Source organism: Magallana gigas, chromosome 10 (genome assembly GCF_963853765.1).
Source record: "Magallana gigas chromosome 10, xbMagGiga1.1, whole genome shotgun sequence".
NCBI lineage: Eukaryota > Metazoa > Mollusca > Bivalvia > Ostreida > Ostreidae > Magallana > Magallana gigas.
In genome coordinates, this window is record NC_088862.1 from 7075483 (window position 1) to 7093543 (window position 18061).

Consider the following 18061-nt stretch of genomic DNA (forward strand, 5'->3'; position numbering starts at 1 on the left):
CACCAAAAAAACCCATTAATAATCTTTAATGAAGAAACAGCAAATAAATTGAGCCTTTCTCATTCAAATTTACAGAAACTCACTGTTGCAGTAAGCACATTTAAAGCGAAGTCAGTTTCATTTCCCCCTTTAGTCTAACATCTTAATAAAAACGAAAGGTTTAATTGTAACGAACCAAATTTGAATATACCGGATTAGTGTAAATATAAACTTTAAAATTTACTATATGACTAAAGTTTAAGCCTTTCATGGATGACGTCACTTGTCCCTGTCTTGGTCGATTTTTGTAAAGCAAGTACGTGACGTATAATCTATGTTCCGATAGACGCCGGAACAACGGGGATTAGCCTCGTTTTCAATCATCAAAGTCAAGATAAAATAATTGTATACTTTAATTGAAACAAATGGGGTCTAGATCTGAGAAGGGGGAGACTATATAATAGGGCGTTCAACTTCAAGTATTCCATAACAATTCTAATCAATCGATTCGTCTATCTAACAATCAATTAACTCATGTTTTAATGGTTAATTTATAATTTAAAGGTAAATATTTGACAAGTTTATCCAGCCAAGTTACATCATAAAACTACAACTGAACAACTTTTTATATTTGTTGTATCGACATTTTCTTCAAAATCAATTCCTCCCAGGGCTGTAAAATCGCCTAACATTTGAATTTTATTTTCGTTGTATAGGGAGTCACACAATCAACTGCTATTAACCTCGGGTTTTTAAAATAAACATACAAGGAAAAGAAACACCCTTTAATACTCCCCACCATCCAAACACAAACACAATGTTGTGGAAGCAGTACGAATCTTTCACACCTTCATCCATTGGGAAATTACAGAAGAAACGAGTTACACAATGGCTATATCAATGTTTACTTATCAAATGTTTGATTGATTTAGGGATAGGTATACTAGAGGTTGTCTGTTGCATTGTCAATAAATAAATACAAATTCTACATTTGCTGGTTAGATGCGATGAATATCTTGATTATTGGGCGTCTGGTCCATTAGGTTCTTGCAAATCTTTACAAATGAATCAATCAGAGGTTTTTAAATAGATAGCAATGAAGTCACAATGCACGCTGGCAGAGCGCGGGATCCGCAGTTACCGTGACACCTTACTGTGTCGTGGCGTCGTTAACCCATTTTATTTTAATTTTTTTTCACTTTACAGAATCTCCTTCGCAATATGTAAAGCAGTATGACAAAGAACCATTTTAACAAGACCTTGGACTTTCGGTAGGATGTAACTATCTTTTTCTTGCGCCAAAACTATAGCGTGTGTTTCAAGTGAAATATATACAGATTGCGTAGTTTTTGCTGAAAAGACACACCAACTGTGTTTATTTCAAAGAGCCTTTGCTAAATAACCAGAAATGAAATATACAGGCCTACGTCACAGTGGTGTTTGTCACAAAACCCCAAAGTCCAAGCTCTTGCTAAAATGGCCCTAATGTCATGTTGTAAATTTTGAATTTACTGCCACCAGTAAATTTAAAACTTACAACATGTCACTTATAATAACTATTTAAAGTTTATTTTTACCCCACCTCCTGTCTAAAAAATAAATCTATTAAAAGAATTATGGTTATAATTCAATCTATTAATGGATTATGGGTGTTTTTCAAAACATCATTGCTGGCAATTGTAATCTATTCATATGTTTACGTCGGATTTGAAAGACATGATAATTCCCTATCCCTACCTAGATGGAGAAGACAACTTAGGCAAAGAAGTTTGAAATTCTTATGAAGCCTTTCAAATTGCCAGCATGCTTATATAAAGAAAAACACATTCACCTGTAGTTTGACTTACACGCACTTATGATGGTGTTTTAAGATCACGATTAAAGCAAAACGTATATCCGCTTGGTTCAAACGTAGCTTAATTCGCATGCACATTGTAGAATGCCACCGGAAGCTGGGATCCGGACTTTTGAAAACATTTTACAGCACTTGGACGAAGTGAATTATCGTTAATTGAAGTTTCATTCCCTGTATGATATAAGATATAGAACTGATATTTCACATCAAAGTTTTATCGCTAATGGAAGTCTTTTTGCTCTAAAAAAAGTTTTTGTTCAATTCGTTAATTTCCATTATGCTATGCCTACATGTAAGTCTAGTGCCTCTCCGGGAGGTGGGAAACATTTAATTGTAATTAAAACTTCAGCACTGACATTAAAACTTTCAAGTCTGTAAAATGATAAATATAAATTGTTTATGGAGACCATAAATTCAGACTTGATAGTACGGACATATGAATTCCGGAGAAGTAAGTTGTTGAACTTGATCGATGTGCGCAAATCGTTAAATAAGTTCCAACATTTCGTTCCTCGAGACCAATTCTGTGGTTTTTCTTGTTCTGTTTTATAAATAGCTTACAAATAACTTAACCAGAACATACCTATTGATTTTGAGACAGACGGTCAAAGAAGGCTATGAATAATCTGCAACCGGTAATGAAAACCGCACGGAGAGTAATTTGTTGATAATGTTACAAAACGAGGCTGAGTGTCGAAATCTGGGTCACTGACGACCGGGACAATTAGATAAACGTGCCAATATATTGCAGTTTTATAGTTGATTGTGAAAAGAAGAAAAAAGATAATTGTATTTGTTGTGAGAGATTCAGAAGGCTATTGTCACGACAGATGTAGTAGCTAGACATTGCGATAGAACAACGTCCGCATCTGGTCTGTTGTAAATATTTTTTCTCTCTCTCTGGCGGATGGAATTAGAAGTTTCCACAAAGAAAGAAAATAACAAACATATCGGGAAAAGATCAGTCTTTAGAAATGGACAGACGATTTTTGAACCTTTTTGAAAAAGCAATGATGAATTCTTCCTACGACCTTTTTTTTCAAACTTTAAATAAAAATTAACTTTTTTTACTGATTAAAGTTTTAAAACTCGTTTTTTTTTTAAAATTAAGCACTAACATTTCAAAGTTTTATTTTGATTTTTCAAGGTTTATATACGTGTATTCAGTGTAAAAAAAAATCAATTTGAATCAAGTGTTTGATTTGCGAGGAAAAGATGCAATTTGTACAAAATTGCGTGGAGAAGCTAAATCGGAAATTAGTTCCTCAATTTCAAAGTGATGGAACGTTTCTACACGCTCTTTAAGAAAATAAACTTTGTTGATTTCTCACAGCTTCCAGAAAAAAACCCGAATTAGGGTTTTGTTTTTATTGATTTTTTAGTCGTATGAATTATATTTGTCCCCTTTTGATTAAAAAAATCAATAAAAATGCTTTACTTCTTTAGTATATATGCATAAATACATGTAATTAAAGTAATACATGTACAGTATTAATATATGAAATCTAATACACTGTATACGTCTGTAGTCGCAACGTCGTATTGATTTATGAACGTTGATTCGTGTAAAAGTGCAAATCAAGAAAGACCCGACACCAGAAATTGAAATATATACATAGATACCTGTACAAAGTAGTTCAAAACCGACGAGTCGAACTTCTCAGTAGAGAACAATTAAATGTTAATCTTAAATCGACCCATTTCATATGAAGGAGAAGATATTAAACAAAAATATAATATTAATACATTTAGGTTTTCGTAATATACTACATCTTGTACATCTTAACTTAATCACACAAAAATGTAATAATTACGTAATACCAACCTGTCCGCTTGTGCTCTAAAGGTAAACATGTAATAAATAAGAAGCAAATTGTAATACCTGTGCGAGTTCAGCATCTCCGTGTAAATACCATACTGAACACTGATCAGAGTTATTTGTCACAACAAGCGCGCCAGATTCCTTTGCTGTCACGCCGTTGCATCAACACTGCACTCTTCCAATAGTAGAGTGCAATATCCGCATGCACTCACAGAAAGAGAGGAGCTGAAATGATAGAGAGCCCGGATCAATAGGGGCAGCAGCTATTTTATAATTCATCGCAGAGTTTGCAACAATTAAGTCGGGAAATTAAAGTGTGCCTCATTAAGAAACAGTAGGTCAAAGGTTAAAATGATTCGAATATTTCGTCATCAACACTGAGCACCAAATTTAAAAAAAAGAATCACGATGCAAAATTTTTTTTTCCGGATTCACCAGCGCCGAAAAAAAAGTAAACTACAGCCTCGAGAACATGTATGTAATATATATACCACCCAACTACAGCAAATCGACAAAACAGTCGACTTTTGCTGAAAAACAAAAATGTTCGGTAAGCGATAGAGATCTGATGAATACGAATTGGATAGGCAATTAGGGACAACGCTAGTCGGTTCTACTCCAGTTTATTTTGAAAAAATCCCAGAGGTTACCGTTCGTGATTATCGACCTTTGTAATCAAGGGGCTGGCAGTTTTTGGTTTTGCACTCTTTTATATTTTTCGTGGTTATAAATATTTTGTGTGAACCTTTTCGTTTCTAATCTCTTATTCTGATGTCATGATATTTTCCCTTTAACAAGAATATAGGACAGCAGCAGTCAGGAGACAGAATTAGACTCCAACAGAGAGAGAGAGAGAGAGAGAGAGAGAGAGAGGGAGAGAGATATTTACGTGTAAAATAAGGACAGAGAGAGGGGGAGAGAGAGAGAGAGCAAACAGTTATCGCCATGGCGAGTGAAACCTTACCCAGGGCCTGTTCTTATTAGTGCTCATTATGAAGGATAATGATAAATGCCGACAGGTCAGACATGAATGAACTAAATGGTGATTATTGCGCAAACAGTGTACTCGCCATTCAATGAAGTGATGGCAGTTTGGGGTCAATGCCTTCCGGATCCCTTTCAATGGAACCTAATATTTACCAAACCTTTATACCAGTATGTATTTACATGCTTAACAAGATCTAAAAGATGTCACGAGTCATGAAGGCGCACATCGCCTGTGTTATCTATGGTGTCAAGCGGATGAGAGTCATTGACCCTCAATAAATTAACAATATGTGAATATTTTTTGTTAATGAAATATTTACGGTCGTTTTAAATCGCAATATTACAAATGGACATCAAATATTTATGCATGTACCCTATATCTTTTTTGGTCGCTTAAGAGGTTAGTTTAAAAACCCCACCGATTTTTGATGCACATTGAATAAGGTACACACAAACGAGTATAAATGAGTTCGTTTAAAATCTTTCAAGTACTGTATAACATGACACACTCATTTCATAAATTATTAACTCCAAGTCTGTATTGTTCGTGTATACATGTATATCATCAAAGCCGAAAAGCAGGGATTGCTCGCTAATCGAATAAAATATTATTGAAAACTAGAATCCATTGAAATCTAGAGCAGAATTAGACCAATTCATACTACTTGGCAGATAATCAAGTGGTAACTTTGAGTGGTGAAATTGATACGAATTCCCGAGTTCGTAAAGGCTTTATTTTATTAGGGTTTTGAGTAAAGTTCATAATTGCATATTTACAACAAGGATAAAAGACAAATTAACGGGATTAAAGCTATAGATGTGTTATCTGATGTTCAATCAAAACAATTGCAGATGAAGAGATATGGACAACAAACAAATGTGTGATGAAATACAAAGCGATTTTAACGAACAAATCTGTAAAGTCATCATGCATCTTTATTACACTGAGGTTCGATTAATAATCCTTTGGTTTTTGAAATTAAACGCTGCTTATCGAATTTGTTTACAAAAAGTTTACAATGTGTATTGAATCGCCAAAGCAGTAACGCCGAAACAAACATTAATGATACAGGAAGTGAAAACAATAAAAGAAATCAATCAAACGGCTCATACAAAGTTCCATCGTTGATGGCAAATATAATTTACAACTGCTTGATACGAATGTAGAATATACTAAAACAAGGATTTAAATTAGTACATGTATATAGGGGCCCGCATGTATAGTAATATTTATAAAATTTGCTTCAATGGCTGGAAAAGTTGTTGTTTTACATTTAATTTTTTTGTTTCAAAAGAGTAACTGATAATTACACCCAAATAGAGAGATGTCCCGATGTAAATTAAACCACGTTTTTTCTCTAGTTGCAGTTTGTATTATTAAGTTAACAACGTAAAATTAGGTATTGACTCCAGGGTGGGGGGAACGAAACCAAATTGATTGTTTGTATTTGCACTTTCCTTGCACTTGCGCATTGTAATGCAATAGAATCTACGTTAGCAATCGCAACTTCTCAGGCCTTTCCGACAGGCTCGGAAAAAAACATTTCGAATGTATTAACGGATGTTTAAGTATATACAAATTGAAATCGCTTCCCATTAAAGTAAGAACCGGCTAGACAGCCATGTGTATCGCTTCTGTGGTATGTTTTAGGGTATTTCATTGACTTTAATGAAGTCTAGCTCACATCTCAACAGATCGTAAAAATAATCAAAGTACTGAAGTACTGTCGGGAGTTGATTCTATTGATTATTATCAATTTTAAAATCAACGATATGTTATTTTGCCTGGCAAGAAGTTTCTAATCTGTATTTGAATTACGCACATTTTTATATGAATTCTCGAACTTTTTCGACAAGAATTTCGAAAAAAAAAACACCTTATGAATCATGTTGTGCAATATTTAAAGATAGAATTAATTCCATCAAACTGTGTACCAGTAATCGAAATGTGTCTAAAAATTGTACACCTCTGGATCCAAGCAATATTGAACTCTAGTCTCGTTCAACCAGACTCTCGGCTGTCTCCGTTGATCTCCGACTACCAAGAGAGACTCTCTGCTTGTCGAAACTATATTGAACTCTAGCGTAGGAATACATACAAATACAAAAAATATTTAAATTGTTCGTACTATATAAATTATAAAATCCGACTATTTTCAAGGTATTTATAAATAGGTTTCTTTTGAAAAAACAATGGTACAGCATACAGTACACCGAATTTATCATTTTCAAGATCTATGCCTTGTCAGCGGTGATGATTTGTGCTTAGGCCCAAACACTGTTTCACTTTCGGTTTGCCAGAGTAACTGCATAGGAAAGTTGATTAAAATCAACGCCCAAAAATGTATTGTATTTATATCAAGTATATTAGAAAGGGGGTTTGTCATGGACGCCTGTGTAATACATTTGAGGTGTTTATCTGACCCTGCCGGAAAGACCCGAGAAGTTGCGATTGCTACGTAAGAGGTTTTTTTGCGTGTAATACGCATGCTCCGAAACATAAGTTGGAATTCTAGGAAATATGCACTTGTACTGTAACCAGTTCGCATGTTGGTCATCTTGAGATGTACGCTTATTTCACCTTTACTATAATCTCGTTTTCGAACAGAATATTGCTCGTTCACCCAAAGCGGTTGTTGTTATTCTGTACTGTTTGTTTTGTTTTCAAGTTGTTTTGTTGTTACATCCAACTGCGCAAGCTTTACAATAATATTGAAAAAAAATAGGCTTGTTTTTTTGTGACCCAACACCAATTACATGTTTCCTCAAATTCATTTAATCTTTATATATTTGAAAAGAGACAAATTATACGTATGCAATCTGGAGAAAGTTGTAATTTTCAAGGCGATAAGTTTGTATGAAATATTTATATCATAGTATCGGATCAGGCAGCTTTGATAGAATGCAAGAGATTTTCACTGCGTCTAGGTATCGATTTTGATTTCTGAAGTAAATTTATCACGTTGTATGGCCTAATTATAAACCACACAATCTTGTAAAATATTCACTGTTTAAACTTAATCACTATCTTTACCAAGAGCGCTGTTTCGTAAAAGAAAATGAACGAGCAGCGCCCACAATAACATGAATCGGAAGAACTGAATTTAGAATAAATATCACTGCGATAGATTCATCTTTTAAAAGATAATGGTGGTATTATTACTATGTTTGAGAAAAAACACCATGCGAAATAATAGCAATAGCGTGGGAATAATGCAATCTGAATCTCGGCTCCCATTCACTTGAGGGCAAGGATTTCATTCGGTCTCCATTTTAATTAAAAAGAGTCCGGATGCAAGAAAATTACTCAGAGACAAAAATGACTAATGAAGGACGCACGAACAGACAATTAGACAAATATTGGTTGGTTTTTTTTTCATCAATTCATATTTCGTTTTTATTCGATAAGACCGAGACTGCATTTTTACATTCATTGTGGAATTCAATTTTTTGCAATGTATTTTACGTTTTTTAAATGTTTTGATAAATAATAAATGAACTAAGCAATTGAAATGAATGGATGGATAGATAGATAGATAGATAGATAGATAGATAGATAGATAGATAGATAGATAGATAGATAGATAGATAGATAGATGGATGGATGGATGGATGGATGGATGGATGGATGGATAGATAGATAGATAGATAGATAGATATAAGATAGATAGAACGAACGAACGAATTACGACAGTTTTCCAATGAATCAAATTCATTTTTAAATGTTAATTGCTGATATTAAACCTGGCTATAGGACAGTCGTACATTTTGATAATGTTAACATTCTGGGATTGAAGTAATCCTAATGCTATAGTCTTTTCTCTTCTCTTCCCACATGGCTCTCAGAAATTCCCCAGTCAATGATATTGATATAGAATCAGCCATAAAACCTGTCTCAATGGCCATGTCTGAATAAGGCTAGGTTGATTGCCCACTTTTACTTTCAAATCAAGGTTCCACGCGCGTTAACACATTACCTCACTCTCTATGAGAACTACGTTTTATTGCCCATTAATTGTTAAAGGAACTCCTGGCATAAAATCACCAAATAAATAACATTTCTTCCAAAAATGAAATTGGTAAAGGCAAACAAGCAACAGTGGGTGGAATTCATTTAATTAGTTGCGTAACTTTCAACAGGAAATTCCAAATAAATTGATGACGGCATTAATAATTCTACATTTGAATGATATAAACATGTTTATCCTTTTGCACTAATCCCCGGTCGTTCTAAAAGGTGTACACGAGGTGTGTGGAACGTATTTCAAAGAAAACAACATCCTTATTAGCACAACAACCAAATATTTAATTCTTTAATGATTTATCCAAATTGAAAGTAATTCATGTGTAGTAATAATTCTTACATATTTAAATATATTTGAATATCACGTAAGGCAGATACATGCACTTGTTGCAATGCATGCTGGGAAAAAATGCAGAATTGATGGATAGTTCTTTAAAACATTATGAGAACAAATTGTTAAGGTTTTTTTTTATATAGAAGATTGTATACAAAATACGTTATGATAGAGCATTTGACCTCTTTGACCTCGCCATTTTAACTATCTCTTCAAAAACCTTTTTTTTTTTAGTTAAAATCTGTTAAAATTTATATACAACCATGTTTATATCAAGGAACCTTGCACCAATAATGCAGCAAAATAAAAACAACACGAGGGCTAAATAAATGCAAATCGTCTTGAACTAAACGGAAGATAAAACAACAATAGATCATGCTCTTTTAGTCCCAAAAGAGAGAGAGAAAGGGAAAAAAGCTATCGGCAAACCCATCAAAAGCACACGAAGAGACTCCAATAATAACCTTTTCATATCAGGGACGACTTGTTTTTAAGGGAGAAATCGGCGGCTACACGAGAGTTCTGTGTTTTTATTGGTGGTTACGCGAGAGTTCTGTGTTTAAACTCGCGTCCTTTGTCGACAACTGTCACAACTGATGCAGGATGTCGTTAAATCAAGCGCCACTGCTCTCAATTGTTTGCTGTAATTTTCTTCTTTTTCTTTCACGTGAAGAAAATTATGCACTAGCACGAACTTTACTTTATCCTAAGCTCTTTTGATTGGTAGACACAGGGTGAGGCAATTTGATGTTTGTAAAATTGTATCAGATCGCGTTCGAATGGTATTAATTCAGTCCAATTTATTTTGATTCCATGTACCGCCATATTTGAAATCAAAATAATCAACCTCTCTTGACTTACCATCTTTAAATATGTAGAGCAATAATAATTATAAATTGTCGATAAATGTGGATAAAATCTTTAACAACGCAAGACCAATGACAATTAACAAAAGCTTGCTAATGAATATTCATAAACGAACTATTTAAAATCTTTACAGCGTAAAACCAATGACATTTGACAAAAGCTTTCTAATGAATATTCATAAACAAACTATATGAAATCTTTATAACGTAAGACCAATGACAATTGACAAACTCTTGCTGATGAATATTCATGAATGAACTATCTATGTTTTGAGAATGAATAGTATAAATTGGATGGAAATGCAAAAATGTCACTGTTGGCATTTAATGTAATGGAAGAAGAATTGTTTTAAAGATATCTTAATATTAATTAGATGTCCATATTTTCTTCTGTGCAAACAAGCACATGTATACGATAGTTTATAGCAATATCTAGCTTACTATTATGTCATTATGTTATAAGTGCTATTATACTACATAACATATATACACACTATAGTATTTATTTACATGTCTGTGTCATTCTGTTTGAATCATCAGTACATTTGTTTAGCTTATATCAAAGAAATTTTAATAGAATTCAAAATCCACTTCATTAGATGACAAAGCAATACTTGGTATCCCCACTCGGGCTTATTTAAGTTTAAACATGGCTTAGTATAAATCATTTTGAGCAAATTAACCTTTATCTTGATAAAAGATCCTGAACTTTAGTAATTTGCCCATAGTGATTACGTTTAAAGTCAGAGTGTGTCTTCTAAATAAGATATCTAAAAGACTGATACGAAATGGTTGAATGATGAATATGAAATACGTATCAGCATACTGCAAACCGATTTTTATTCGCGGCGACTTTATTTCGCGATTAACTGCCGATAAACGGGTCCGCGACGACAAATGTTCTCAACCAAGCCTTCTCCAGATCTGTATTGTTATAAAAACTATAGACAAAGGACTGGTTCGCAGCGAGAAATATTTGCGACTACAAGGCTCTCGCTAACCTCGAGAAAAGTTCTTGCACACGAATAAAAGTTGGTTTACAGTACCTCATACTGCAAGGAATATTCCCAAAAACAGAATTTTGTGCTGACAGTGATACAATGTGCATGGATCAACACGCTCTAAACTTTGTCTCAAACTATAGATCGACAAGATACTGTAAACCAAATATTATTTGCGTGCGAGAAATTTTTGCGAGATTCGCGAGAGCCTCTTCGTCGCGAATATTTCTCGCCGCGAACTAGGCTCTGCCGTATGAGTGTTATATCAAAACGGGTGTGGATTAAGCATGGTCGCAAAAAATAGTCGTCGCGAACCAGTTTATCTCCGGCAAATCGCGAAATAATGTCATCGCGAATAAAAGCCGGTTTACAGTAGTTCTGCTGACGAAAAAGTCATCTAAATATCGGGAGATACTATTATCTAGTTTAGTGTAGAGGTTTAAAAGTGTTAGATCTAATTCAACCAACGTATGTGAACTAAGAAACAAATTATAACAATCGAATAAATACTATTTTACCTCTATATATTTTTGTTTTTGAAAAATTCAACATCAAGTCTATTTCTTTAGAGAGAGACCTCTTGAGAAAAATTTAAAAGTGTGTTACATGATTGAAAATTTTCTTTCATTCTACTTGTCGTTTTATATTTATAAACCACAAATGATACATATGATATAATTGTATTTAAAAATAAACTTTTTGAATTTTTTTCTAAATAGAATCCTTTAATGATGTGTTTCCAGCATACATCGAAATTCAAAATACTATTCAATTTTTGCCACAATCTTTGTACAGTTAGACAATCAAATAGAAGGTGCTTAATCTCTTCCTTTTCACAAAGACAGAATTCACATTTTGCATTGGACCTTGATTCACATTTGTATTGAAAGGAATTACAATTCATAATATTATTTAACAACTTATAATTTAATTCACTTAGTCTTTTGTCATACATGTTCTTAACCTTTCTTTCATTTCTTTTCTCGCATATTAAAAACTTAACAAAAATTGAGATAAATCTCTGCTTCAATTTCTTGAAGAATCCACTGGAAGTAAAACAGAATTCGCTAGTTATATTGTCGGGTAATTTAAAACTTCAACTTCAGAGAGCTTTGAAAATATGTTTGTCAACAGTTTGTCACGTTACATACAGGTACTTTATAATGTTATCTACATGTAATTAAATGAATTGAAATTTCTGAAATATAAACAAAACTCATTTATCATACTTTCATGATAAATACTGAAATCTGATTGTTTTGGATGCACTTTATAATCTGTTCCATTACTCACAGCGTTAGCAACCCACCTGGCAACGGGAAACACAACGATTGTAACATGCGCGTAAATTATGCGCGTACGGTTCGCACAGAGTTTATTTGTTGATCAATTCTAAAAAAAAAAAAAATTTAAAGCAGTAAAGTTTCCTTAAAATTAAGAAATCCGTGTAAGGAAATAAATATTGCCTGTTTGGGAGGGCAACAGATGAAATTGACATCCCTCGGAAACCATTGTCAACCTCCGCTTCGCTCGGGGTGTCTTGTTAATTGTAGAATTACTTTTACAATGTATTCGCGTGAGAGAAAATTTTTATTGAATAATGCTCTGGTCGTAAATATTTCACGCCGCAAATCAGTCCCTTAAATAGTTCTTGAACACATGAATGTTTATAAAATATTATTATCTTCATTTTAAGTTGACGCAAAAATAAGTCGTCACAGCGAACCAATGTATAATCAATGGTGAATCGCTAAATAAAGTTACCGCTAATAAAACTATGTTAACAGTATTTGTAGAGTTCCTTTGCTTTAAAAAAGGTTACGATTATAACATTCATATGAAGAAAAAGAGTTCTTGGTCCCATTAGTGGTGTAAATGACCACAACTGTCCTCTACAGCCAGATGGAGTCATCTACAACATAGGGGAATCAAGAACCTCTTAATGTCAACCTTCCGTCAGCTGCCGGGGGCTGGCCAGTAAGTAAGCACACAATTATTTCCTCTAATCCCTACATTATCTCTCTAATCAGAACTCACAGTAAAATGGGACACTCGTACAGGTTTTTTCCCTATTCGATCGCGTATGAATACTCATTATAACAAGAGTTTTTGCTGTTTGTTTATCTGAACTATATTGTGTTGTATTTACACAAGCGGTGAGTGGATGTTACGCCAAGGTCATGGCGTACTACGACCCAATTAATTGGTATATTACTGCGCTATTTATGTCAGTGTTTATAAACATGGCTTTCAAAAGAGTCAGCTAGGGATACAGGCGAGTGGGTTGCATTACATTACATTGTATTGCATGTACATTGTATTACCTATACATTGCATTACATGTTCAATGCATTAGTATTATCGGACTACGATAAGATTAATAATTTTCAAATCTAAGTTTCGTAACGAGATCTGTCACAGATCGAAATATTGGGCAAATTTGGTTAGATGATTTTAATAATTTTTTTTATCTATTTACATGTATTTATTGGTTATGTAGTTCATCAATCTATATTTTTTTTTATGATTTTCAATTACCAACGATAAAGTTAAATATCATTTCTGCTCAACCACAAAAATCTGGATGTGATACCAAAAATTGAATTTAATCTTTAGTATGTACATAATACAATATACTATAAAGACAGTTATTTTTCCCGATCTGGTTTTAATTATCGTAAGACTTGTCGAAATTATTCACCATCCACTTGAGACACTAATTTGTAATTCAAAACGATTCATTTGTTAAGTCGCTTCCACTAATAAATGATGAACGCTTTTGTCACTTATTATCCTTTGATTGCGCTTGTTACTTTAAATAATTCCAGTTTAAACTGAAAGCATAATTATTTTTCAACTATTTTATTTTTTCAAGTCTTATTAACGATTGTTTTACTGTTTCACGTCCCGTAGAGGTTAGCTTAAGGTCAGACGACACGTTCCTCGAGCATCCTTTTTGTATCTCCTCGCAATAAAGAGTTCCAATGAAAATATCCAGTTTTTCAACGAAATGGGTTTCCAAAATTATTTTTGCAAGAAAGCTTATCAAAGTAGAATAGTAAATTAATACCGAATTCCTGGAAAAGGTTATTTATAACTAAGGAATGTGTCGTGTGACCTTAAGGTTGCATGGGTCATCTGTCAATATTAATGTTGATTAAAGTACATTATAAGAATAAACTACTTTCATCGGTTTAGAATCTACAAGTTTTACAGTATTTAATCAAAAAATACGTTTTAAAAATATGGAAATGTAAAATGTTTTAAATCCCCAGCGGGATTCGAACTTGTGACTTACAGACCCATGGTGAACCCTCTAACCCACTGCGCTACTCTGTTAGTTGACAAATCTGGGAGAAAAACTATTTAAAAATAATACTTGATTTTATTTATTGATAAATAATACGTCACAACATGGAGGTGTCCAATACCACCTTAATGGTATTATGACGTCACAAGAGACCATTGAAGACCTGGCGCTGGTATGATATAAATACGTTCATTAATTAAGATTTTTTGTCCTAAAGACATGAATTAAATCTTATTTCAAACATTATTTCCCCGAATACCCAAATGGAATGTCTGTATGTTAATACCAGTGCTAAGGTCCTCTTAATTGTTTAGTTGCACATACACAAATAATTAGAAAGAAAATAGATGACTAGTAGTTAGGCCATTAATGATATGTCATTAGTCTCATTAGCTACATATAAGATAAAATTCACTGGTTCGTTGCCTACTTTAACAACATGTATGACCCCAAGGACATAAGACGTCGATTTAATATTGAGATAATCAAAGAGAAGAGAGACAGATAAATAGACAAACATGGGGAAACACAAACAGAGATTATATCACCATTTATATGATCTCACAGACAAATTATTGACGCCCTTATCACGTCTTTGTACACAAATAATAATAGTTATTCCTTCGATTTTCTCTATCATCTAAATCGCCACAAATCTCAGTCGATTGAACTCTTAGTCCTTATAGGTTACATTTAATGACATCCAAGAGTGTCGGGGTCATTGATTGCGAGTGAAATCTTGGAGTAGATCTGTAGAATTGTGTGATATCATAAAAAGATCGATATCTATATTTTATCTAGTACACAAAATATCTTCATTTGCCTTTGATCAATGATGCTGCAAGTGCATGTACTAGTAAACGAAACATGTTTATCCTACTCTACTGGTCGGAGTATAAGACGTTTTGATATATATTCTATCATGGAACACTAAACTTACTTTTCATTATCATTAATTCGTGTTTTGCATAAACCTGTAATGCAAGTACTTAGAAAGCAAAAGAAAAAAAAAAAGCCAAAAAAAAAAAAAAAAAAAAAAAAAGAAGAAGAAGAAGAAGAAGAAGACTTGCATTTGGAAAAATATGATATTCATAATCAATATATTCATTTCTATGTTAAATAAACTTTTTTGAACGTAAATTTTATGTCTCCAAACTATGATACAGATAAAATAATTGAAGCATGTGCGATACATGTCAACCTGCATGTAGCATGTTGAAAGGTCAGTAATTACTATGTGTGTTTTAATATTCCTATTTTGCGTTAATATGATTTACAATGTATCTTAATTTTCCTCAAAAATCTCATGAGCAACTTTTGACTGCACATCAGATTTAAACATATCAATTTCATTCAGGGTTTCCGAGTAGCAACGATTCGAAACTCATTTGGCACTTACATGTACTGAAATAATTAAGTTGTGCATCTCAAAAAAGTGATTTCAATCAAAAACTATGGAAATCATATATATTTTTCACTTACCTGTTCGTCTATTTATATTTATTTAAAAGTTGCCCATACACAATATTATGTTAGTCCACCATAAACCATCTGGATAATGTAATTTAAAACAAAAACATCCAAGTGACCACGATGACTTGAAAAAGAAAGAACTACGCTCACTAGTTCGTGTGACAAGTTTCAATCACAAAGCACAACTTCTTTATTCCTTGCGCGATGAGTTACTTAAATTAAAGCCAGAATTCGTTCCATTTTCTGTAAATATAAATCCTATATGAAATAATTACCCTGCGAGAGATGAATTTGGACAGACGTGGCCGCTGTGATGTACTGAGCCTTACAAAGCCCGATGATGAATCAATCCCCGTCCGTTTTTGCACCTCATTTAGTATTTACATAAGAAAGAAAGGCATTCTCTGTTTAGCACGAAAGCCGGGATATCCGTCAGCGTCTTTTGGAGGTAATTCGCTCTCGATCTTCCCCCGTCTCTATGGAGCACAAAAGCGTTAATTTCTGTTATAATTCAATAACTGGAAATGGTATTTAGTCAAACGTGCCTCTAGACATTAATTAGCGCAATCGTCAGCTATTTTTCTTCATTATTATATTCTTCCTTACAGTTTTTTTTCCTTGGCGTATGTCTGGTCTGATTTGATCTTCATTAAGCAATGTGAGGCTGACGGGAGTTGAGCCCGGAGACAGAGACGAACCGGAAGTAGTAATGAAGAGACAAGCAACAGGAAAAAACAGCAAAATACCCAACATTTTCCAATTTCATCTTCCAAGTTCATTTCTTCACTCAACACCACTGAAACATGGTACATTGTACATAAAGATAATGATGCAATTATATCAAAAAGCTCATACATTGTATATGAATTATTAATCTATTCATTTTTTTCAGCTTTGTGTCTGTTTGTTTGTTTATATTTCAATCCTTATAGAAGGCCAAAAAGTAATTGTGGTTTTTATTTTTTTTCTTTATTGTCATGGGAAATGATGGTTTGTCATTTCAATTGGGTCTGTGGAGATGTAGAATGTTGGGGGGGGGGGTTATTATCATTTCCTTTTTTATTTGTTTCATAATTCTTGTCTCGGTTTCCCATCACAGTAACCGAGACCCAGTGATGAATGCCGTACAAGTTCACCTTGGTGCTATTTTTGCCGCCTACAAGCGCGAGGCCATCAGAGAATACTTCGTCTGATTGGAGGGGCTAGAATGATCAGGCTTGATCAATAGATGGTCATTCTGTAGTTAACCTTTTGTTCAAGACTCTGCTAGAATTCTTGACTGCATTGTTGATTTTTGCATTGTTTTATAGTGGTGCCATACTCTCTCTCTCTCTCTCTCTCTCTCTCTCTCTGTTTCTGTCTCTCTTTCTTGCTCTCTCCATCTTGCTTCTTGGACCAATCACCTCCAGGTTAACAAATAATTAGAGAAATGGTCTCGTTGCTTTGCAGTCCAAAAGTCTACTAGTTTTGAATATGTTGTAATTGTACACAGAGTAACGATGGCACTTATATCCATTAGTTCCTCAAAGTCAAACATGACTTCCATCTTCGGAACGCATCGATGGTATCCTGTCTGTGTTAATTGTAGGTGATTACTGTTCGCGATGGCTTGGGTGTGAGATGTGTCTTCTTTATAATGTCTGATATTGACCGAGACTTTCCGAAAAATCACGTGCCGACATGTCTGAAATGAAAGAGAAAATGGATATCTTAATTACGATCTGGATTTAAGTGCTTTTTTAATCCCTTTGATTCTTGATCTTTAATTAAGAGACTTTGTGTAATGTTTTTTGATACAATCATCCAGAAATGACAAAGTCAGTTTCCAATTTGAAATGGTAATGGCGGCGAAATGGTATGACTTGAAAAATTAATTAAATTAAAAACTAGATTCAATTATTGTTTATTGATGTGTTTTTTATATCTGTTTTAATGAAATATCGTGTTTACAACTCCAGCGGAGATTAAGTACATATTGTAATACTCATTAGTCATTGCAAACAGTGCCTATCTGAATTACGAACAAGCGCAATTGTAATGACTTTTTTTCAATGACAGATGGTCTACAAATACCTTTAAGTAAAAATTTTAACAGTACATGACAACACAATGGCACAATTAAAGTAGCTACTTCAGTTCAGAATCATACGACAGCAGCTGAAAATATCGAAGAAGTCCATACTAGTGCACAGTATACAGTACATATCACATACACAGTAAATGTATAGGATTTATTTCTGATAATTTGTGCTCTCTCTCTCTCTCTCTCTCTCTCTCTCTCTCTCTCTCTCTCTCAACAAAACTACCTAATCTATTCAGCATTCAGCATGTTTTTTAATAGATCAGAACTGAATTATTTTATTCTTATAAGTGTAAAGTCTATATTCGTGATGAATTGTTGCCAAAATGA

The 18061-nt window shown here is 33.6% G+C and overlaps 1 protein-coding gene across 1 annotated transcript in view; it reads right to left on the reverse strand.

The window, feature by feature from the left end:
* LOC105348009 (5-hydroxytryptamine receptor-like) overlaps positions 1–16232 on the reverse strand; it is a 60677-nt gene extending 44445 nt beyond the window's left edge. Inside the window, exons 1-2 of the mRNA XM_011457280.4 lie at positions 15661–16232; positions 3717–3881 (exon numbers count right to left, since the gene is read on the reverse strand). The gene's annotated coding sequence lies outside the window, so the exon portion shown is untranslated. The remainder of the gene's footprint in view (positions 1–3716; positions 3882–15660) is intronic.
* Positions 16233–18061: the final 1829 nt, after the last annotated feature.